Consider the following 8,597-nt stretch of genomic DNA (forward strand, 5'->3'; position numbering starts at 1 on the left):
TCAGGTTGATGAAATTGGCGTCTCTCTTCCATCTGAGCACCGGGCTCACGGTTATTTTTCTTTTTAGTTCTTGCAAGAGATACTTCTGTGAAAGAAAAGGGTCATGTGCCGAGAGCAGGTGCAGAGTCAGGAGGGCAGAATCTCCTGAGAGGGAATTAGACTCCATTTCTCTTCAGGAATTTACAGCCCCTAACTGGACAAGGATGTGTCTACCTCAAGCCCTGTCTGTTTTTTAGCCAAATCTGGTCCTCTCTAGGGCCAGGTTTCTCAAGCCAGTGGGAAGAGCCTTGGGCTGTTATCTGATGTGGAATCAAATATTTAGCCGGAGAACTTTCAGAGTGCTTCAGAGACACAGGGAACTGTTTAGATATCAGATTCTCTCCTGCCAGGTCAAGCGAACCCCCTGTTGACAAATGGCTGTGTTTCCTCAAGCGGCTTTCCCAGCAGCAAGCTATCTCTCGAGCAAGCCAGCCAGCGCCCTTTAACTCTCTGTCCAGCTGAGAGGCCCCAGGCCTGCAGAAGCTGTTCCTCTAATCCCCGTCTCAACCTCAAGCTGCTGCAGTGGGCGGTGGAAGATTGTTTACAGAAGATGAAGGCTCACTGCCTTGCACCTGGTTTCTGTCTGGCCTGCGCTGATGGGGATGAAGGATACTTCATTTATCTCAGCCGCTCTTCTCAGGCAGCTCCTGCTGTCATGGCAAGCTTGGGCCAGTGTTTCAATCCCTGATAAGCAGCTTTCTGAGGAGCTGGGGAGAGCCACTTACAAGCTTCACATACCTTTCTCCCGACCTTTCTTGGAGCTGCCCGCCCCCATCTCAGTTGCCAGGGGCAACCGGGCTGGGTGGAGCAGGGGCAGAGTGACTGTGAGGGGCTGGGGCAACAGGGTTGGGAGAGCTGGGGCAGCAGGGCTGGGATGGGCAACGGGCTGCTGACGGTTGACAGAAGAAGCCAAGTGGGCCTTGAATTCCAGGTATTTGGCCAGCTAGGCTTTCTGCTCTTTCTGTTTACAGAGTTTTGGATGTTGGTGACCAAAATAATCCATCTGCCCCTTTTTTCTCCAGGGAACTAAGAAAGAACATTTTCTGGGCAGAGGACATCAGAACTAATCTCGTTTTATAATGAAGTGAACAGACAGAGAAGGGAAAGTCCTTCTGGGCTAGACATAGCCATCTGAAAGGATGGAGTCCCTCCCTTAAACGCCCGGAAAGAGAAAGAAGTGATTGCAGCTAACTTTTATGAGGTGCTTAGCATGGACCCAAGCCCCGTGCTGAGCCCTTGATCTCATTTAATCCCAAGAGGCAAATACTCTCATTACATCCATTTAACATACAAGGAAACAGAGGCTTAGAGAGATTAGGTAAACAGCTAATAACAAGGAGAGGAGAGATTTAAACATAGATAGCTTGGCTCCAGAGTCCCAAGTCTACAGCAGCCTGCAGTTGCAGAGACAGGCCACAGGTGGCACAGTCTGAGGGGCACACCAGCATGTTGCTCAGACAAGGAGGTGTCAAATTGTCTCTGGGTTGTGACTTGTGCCAACCCCACATCAGATCCTGTGGCTAGTAGAGAGAGATCCAGCATCCTGGCTCAGGCACTTTTTCCTTTTCTATCCTCAAGGGGCAAACAAATACACTTATTTGATGTAAGGAATCACTGCCTTCTGCGTAGGGCTTCCTAAATAAGCGGCTTCTAAAATTTCTCAGTGGCTGAGTTAGCATCTTCACTGTAGACAGCCAACAAGCTCCTAAGCAGCAGAGCACCCTGGCTGGCAGCCTCACCTTTCCAAGGTCTCTGCTCCTGTACTCTTTGAGCCCAGCTGTCTCCTGGCCAAATTAGCAATTCTCTCTGCCATAACTGGCTATTCTGGGTGCACACGCTGGTGTTTGGTTTCTCTGTTATTGAAAAGGAGGATTATAGGGTCTCGGATCCCAGTGTGAAATTTCTCAGGAATATTGATTGGTGCCTAGTTTCACTTGGTGATAGTCTCAGCTCTTGAACTCGGAGGCAGTAGATTTAGGTACTGCGAAGGGGAAGCAGATATTGAAGGGCAAGCAGGATTCCTCCCATCCCCCAACCCCCAACAACCCAGAGATGCTGAACTTGGAATCTGCTGAGCCCTGGCAGATTTGGAGGGTCTTAAAGAGCAACACTTCCATTAAAGCAACCATTTCCTTTATTTGGATAAATGCATTTACTCTCTCTTACCTCTCTTGGAAAATGCCAATAGCCACTTGGAAGCAAATTTCAATAGCAGGGCATGTCAATGGTATTCTTTGGTACAGTAGAAGGTGATCATCTCAGTTTTTAGGATCTATGCTATATAGTTGAGGCTGAGGGTGCAGCTTAATGGCGGAGCGCTTGCTTTTTGTTTCTAGCTTATGTTGTAGGATATTTTAGCCCTTGTTGCAGGATGGTTCTCAAGAGCTGGGCTACAGAGTGCAATGGTATCAGATGACACACCTTGGCTCTCAGCCATGCCTGCTGGGGGTTCAGTAGCATCTGAGGGAAGACAGACTGAGCCTATGCTAGCTCAGGAGGGAAGACTGAGCCCATGCTAGCTCAGGAAGGGAAGACTGAGCCCATGCTAGCTCAGGAAGGGAAGACTGAGCCCATGCTAGCTCAGGAGGGAAGACTGAGCCCATGCTAGCCCAGGAAGGGCTAGTCTAGTACTCAGAAGGTTTGTGCTTCATTCTTGATTTTTTTCTCCCGAGCTCTTGGGGAAGATTACGGGAGAGACTTCGGGCTGGGTATGGTTGCCCTTGCTTGTAGAAGACATAGGCTCAGGAGAACGAGGTCAGCTTCTGCTTCAGACGAGTTAGAGGCCAGTCTGGCTGCTTCATGAGATCCTGTCTTTACAATTAACCAAACAAAACCAGCTTTGCATTCTGGGCTACTTCTTATGAACCGTGGAAGTTTATCCCATAACCCATCCTGAGAATGGAAAAAGGCAAATGGGACCATTTAATACAAGTGTCACTTGCATTAAAGCCAAGAGCATTTTCTTTGTCCCTTACCTCTTTCCACTAAGCATCCCCTTTTTGGAGCAGTCAAATGGCTTAGGGGAGGACTCCTTGTCCCCAAGGACACAGGGCCTCAAACTTCTTTCCAGCAATTGCAGCTCTTATCTGACCCCTCGAGGACAGGCAGTTAGAGACCAGAGGCGATTGAAGAGGAGGAAGGGAGGGGACTCATGGTTTCAGACCCTTCCAACCTGACGCCTCCAGGACTGGGCTGGTGACAGGCTCTGACTCAGCACTGACTCTGTGGACAAGAAGCAGATAAACCGCACCAGGCCTCTTAATGAAGCCAGCGCCAGCTTCAGATAAACTGTCGCCACTCATTCCCCTGGCCCTTCCTCCTCTAGGCCAGACTCCACTCTGCTTCAAGGGGTTTGGAATAAAGCTGGAGCCCCCCAGCCAGCTGCTTTTCAGAGACATTTTGGAGGGAAATAGGCTCCAAGACTTTAGTTGTTCACTTTTCTTTAATTCTTTTCTTTTTGTTGTTGTTGTTGTTTTGTTTTTGGTTTTGTTTTGTTTTGTTTTTCAAGTCAGGGTTTCTCTGTATAGCCCTGGCTGTCCTGGAACTCACTTTGTAGACCAGGCTGGCCTCGAACTCAGAAATCCGCCTGCCTCTGCCTTCCAAGTGCTGGGATTAAAGGCTTGCACCACCACTGCCCGGCTCTTGCTTTATTATGATTGTGACATTTTCCGTGTAACTCAGCAATTGCCCCAGTTGTACCCTGTTTTGTCCCTGGGAAGCCTAGGCCTGCAGGGGCTAAGAACAGGATCACGTACTTGAAACTGGACTGAGCAGACTCAAGCTCATTTCTTCCAATAGCATTATTATACAAATATTAACTAATTGATATTCTTGAGGGTGCGAGGAAGCAGCTCACTTTTATCAGGGAAACAAAGGAATGTTTTCTGGAGGCGTGCGAAAGAAAAGGGAAGCTGCTTCTCATCATGTGTGATGTCGGTTTCCAGAGAAGGGATGAAATGTTCCCAGAAGCATCTTCATCACTTGGATAGAGTCCAGGGGAGGCCTGTACAGTTCTGCATCATCTGTTCTAGTGTTAGGATTCTGTGAGTCAGGCATGCATGGTGGTACTCGCCTTTGATCCCAGCACTCAGGAGGCAGAGGCAGGAGGATCTCTGTAAGTTTAGGAGCAGCCTCATCTACAGAGCAAGTTCTTGGACAGTCAGGAATATGTAGAGACCTGCCTCAAAAAAAAAATTCCATGTGACTGCGCCAGGGGACAGTTCTAGTACAAGATATGGTCTAGTTGCATCAAGAACTGTATCTGTCTGCCTGTCTGTTGGTCTTCCATCCATCCATCCATCCATCCATGCATGCATCCATCTCTCTATCTACCTATTACTTTACTTTTGTTTGTTTGTTTGTTTGTTTGTTTGTTTGAGGAAGTGTTTACTATATAACTCTGGTTAAAACTCTGAGATCAGGCTGATCTGGAGCTCAGAGATCTGCCTGTCTCTGTCTCTGCCTCTGCCTCTGGAATGCTGGGATTCAAGGTATGGCCACCACCACAGGCTTTCAGCTCTTTGGTTTTGAAATGCTCTCACGTATTCTAGACTGGCTCCCATGTTTTCATGTAGCTAAGGATGACTTCCAACTGTTGAGTCTCCTGCCTTCACCTTCCAAGACTGGATGGCAAGCATATGCCACCTGTTTATTGGGTGGTTTATGTGGTGGCAGGAATTGAACCCAGGGCTTTGTGCATACTGGACAAATGTTCTATCAACTGAGTAGCATCTCTAGTCATGTTTTATGGCCAGGGTAAATGCTTTTAACTGAGAAACAGAATTTCATCTTACTTATCTATGTGCCCATTTCAATATTTTGTGTTGTCTATCCCAAGCCATCCTACTTCACCTAGACTTTCTATATTCTTACCCAGAGGACCGAAAAACTATTTCTATGTGTGCATGCAAGGATGTGTGTGCTCTCATGTGCATATGTGTGTATGTGGAGGCCTGAGATTGACATCAAAGGCCTTCCTTGCTTGCCCTCCACTTTATATATTGAGGCCAGTCTCCTTCTGAACCTACAGCTTGCCATTTTGGCTAGTCTGGGTAACCAGCTCCCTGTGTGGGTGGATTCCCTGTTTTTGTTTCTGGTGTACGTGGATTACAAGGAGCCACCATTCTTCAGGATTTCATGTTGATTCTGGAGAACTGAACTCTAGTCCTCATCCATGTGTAACTAGTGAACTCACTGAACCATCTTCTTAGCCCCAACTTCATTTTTCCACTTGTTTTTGAGTCAGGGTCTCTTCCTTGGCACTCCTGATTCAGCCAGGCTAGCTGGCTATGGGGCACTAGAGATCTTCTGTTTCTACTTCCATAGTACTGGGACTATAGGCCCATGCTGCTGTGTTTGGCTTTTTAGAAACTATATTTTTATTTTTATTATTTCATGTGTATGGGTATTTTATCTGCATATATATGTACCAAGACATGTGCCTGGGGGCCTGGAGACTAGAATTGGATATTGGATTGGATCCCTTGGAATTGGAGTTACAGATGGTGTAAGCTGTTATGTGGATTCTGGGAATCAAACCTGGATCTTCTAGAAGAGCAGCCAGTGCTCTTAACCATTGAATCATCTCTTCAGCCCCCGTTCATGGTTTCTTATATAGATGCTGGAGATCTGAAATTGTACCCCTCTGTCCATTTAACCATTTCTTCCGACCCCTTTTATTTTATCCTTTGACCAAACTTCTGAGTTTGGATGGATTAATATCTTCTAATGATTTCACCAGAGTGTGACCATGCCATGTGGTCATAATTCTCAACAATTATTAGAGCCCTGAGGGATTCTGAATGCATTTTCAATAGTTGGCACTGTGTATAGTCTAACTTTTCTTTCTTTTTTCCTTTTCTTCTTTCTTTCCTTCCTTTTTTTTTTTTTTTTTTTTGGCAAGGTCTCTCTACATAGCTCTGGCTATCCTGGAAATTGCTCTGTAGACCAGGCTCACCTGGAACTCATAGAGATCTACCTGCTTCTACTTCCCAAATGCTAAGATTAAAGGCATGTGCCATCATGGCCATCTATTTCACCCATTCTATTTGGCTAACAAGTGGTTTGTATTCTTCTACTCAAAGCACAGTCCATAGCCTGTCCTCAGAAGCATTGGCAGGGAGCATGTTAGACACGCAGAATCTCAGGCCTACCCAGACACACGGACTAGGAGTCTCCAGCTCTCTCTCTCTCTCTCTTCAGCTCTCTCTCTCTCTCTCTCTCTCACACACACACAGAGAGAAAGAGACAGAGAGAGACAGAGAGAGAAAGACAGAGAGAGAGAGAGAAAGAGAGAGACAGAGAGAGAGAGAGAAAGAGAGAGAAAGAAAGAGACAGAGAGAAAAAAGAGAGAGAGGAAGAGACAGAGAGAGAAAAAAAAGAGAGGAAGAGACAGAGAGAGACAAAGAGAGAGAGAGAAAGAGAGAGGGGGGGGAAGAAAACTGGCCTGTACTATAGTACCTTGCCTGCCAGGCAGAGCGAGTATTCTTTTCATGCCATGTCAATGGAAGCTGAGACTCAGTGGTCAGATGCCCACCCATCTGTTCACTTCTAAGTGGAGGAATTGACCCAAACCCTTTGACTTGAGATCCCAAACTCTGTCTACTCCATTATGACTCAGAAGGCAAGATAAGCTGCAATGCCAGTGAGTTATTCTGAGAGAGGATCCCTTTATGTGTCCGCCTCTTTCTCATGGTGGGCCATATGGGATGCTCTTTGAAAAGGGTTTGGCTCTGTTTTCAGTCCTTTTGTCCCCTGCTAACTAACAGCATTGCTAACCTTGGCCAACCAGTTCACAGGCGCAGGCTGCTAGCAGTAATTGCTGGGACCTGTCACCATGCCTGGCATTCGGTAGACATTTAACAAATATTTGTTGAGCCAAATAGAATCACCTGGTATTCACTCAAGCTCTTAGCTGTTGTTTTCCAAGGGTAGATGGGTAAAAGAGGCATGATGGGTTAAGAAATTTGAATTACAGGACCTTCTGGAAGGAGTGGTTCTGACCCAGATTTTCAAGGCAGATTCTACTGTCTGTGTCTCTCTGTTCTCTGTGCAGGTCTCAGCCAGGAGCTGCAGAATTCTACTCAGAGATGGTGAGCATGGGGTTTACAGGCTCACACTGGAAGACAGGCTTTGCTACATTCTCTGGCCGGAAGCACAGACTGTGGGAAAAGTCAAGAACATTGACAAAGCCCAGTTTGAAGGCAGGGGTCAGCGGGAAGAGGCTGCTTGATGACAGTCACTTGGGTTCATCTGCAAATACCGGCCAGAGTTTGAGGTTGTTGACAATGGAAAAACTTCCCCGAAGGGAACCAGACAGGAGCTTTAGAACATCTTAAAGGAACACAAGAGCAGCGAACAGGAAATGCCTTGGTTTCTTTGCTTGCTTCCCCAAGAGAGCAGAAATGAGGCAAAGCTCTGTGAGGAGGGTTGAATTATTATACTGCAAGAAGTTTTCTGAAGATCTGGGCTCTGAAGATGGATCCCATTAGTAAAATCTGACAGCTATTCCATGCCTCCCTGCATTTTAGCATCTCACACCAAAGCATAAATGAAAGGCGCATACTATCTCTTAGAAGGAAACTATCAATCCTTCTGCTCTCCAAACAGCTACAGTTTTTTTTCCTTCCCTACCTGGGTAGAGCTGTGTAGCCGGATCCCACAAATTCTCATCCAGCCTTTGTGCCTGGTGAAATCTGGAGCCCTCAGGCAGAATCCTGTAATTCCTGCCATCTCTGTGTATGTCAGCTCCCAAGCCACAGAGTGAGTGAGTCCCACATGCAACAAGATGCAAGGAGGCCTTTGATCATAAGAAGAGAGGAGAGACTTGGTTCATCCCCATCCAACTTCTTTAGAAGCCGCACAGTGACTCACGGTGTCTGTTTTCTTAATGATCTGGGGGAGGTGGGACTCAGCAAACATGAAATGGGTGAGAAAAAAAAGCCCTCCATATGTGCTTACTCCGCTCAGCTTGTTTTAGAACAAGAATGGTTCCCTTCCAGGAATGGTACGTACAGCCTGGGGAAGTTCTAAGAGCAAGAGCAAAAGGAAAGATGGTGTCAATGGGCACACTTGTATATTTCTGGCTTCAAGGGGTTGTTTTCAAGAAGGTACATCCCTTATTCCTACTTCCTTTAATTTAGATGGTTTGTCTCATAGCATTGTTGGGATTAGGTTTTTCTCTAGCTCTGTTGTTCACTAGTGCATTTCTTTGTCCAACATGTATAGAACACTGCGCTGTGGGAGCCCTCCAACCACCTCCTCCATGACCCTCCAGTGTACCTTTGCAGATTCTGTCCCTGAACTCCGAGCACTTTATTGCATTTACCTGCTTTGTTTTTACCAGTCTCTCTTAAAAGACAATAAATACCTCCAGGGAAAGAGCCTTAACTTTCATCTTAAGCATCTAACCAGCGTGGATAGCACATTCCACACACTTTGACTAAACAGAATAATCAGAAGGAACCAGAAGACAAAGACAAGTCAATCAGAGAGATCCAGGTCCCGCAAACTAAAACCAAAACAAAAGCCAAGCTCCCCCTCCCACCTCCAGCAAAGCC

The 8,597-nt window shown here is 46.6% G+C and overlaps 1 long non-coding RNA gene across 1 annotated transcript; it reads left to right on the top strand.

Annotated features, from left to right (window-relative positions):
- Positions 1 to 861: 861 nt before the first annotated feature.
- Positions 862 to 7,589, top strand: LOC116078322. The gene is made up of 2 exons (XR_004113507.1): positions 862 to 970; positions 7,094 to 7,589. It is a non-coding gene; the product is annotated as an uncharacterized LOC116078322 (long non-coding RNA).
- The last annotated feature ends 1,008 nt before the right edge of the window (positions 7,590 to 8,597 follow it).

This window comes from Mastomys coucha, unplaced genomic scaffold (genome assembly GCF_008632895.1).
Source record: "Mastomys coucha isolate ucsf_1 unplaced genomic scaffold, UCSF_Mcou_1 pScaffold5, whole genome shotgun sequence".
Lineage (NCBI taxonomy): Eukaryota > Metazoa > Chordata > Mammalia > Rodentia > Muridae > Mastomys > Mastomys coucha.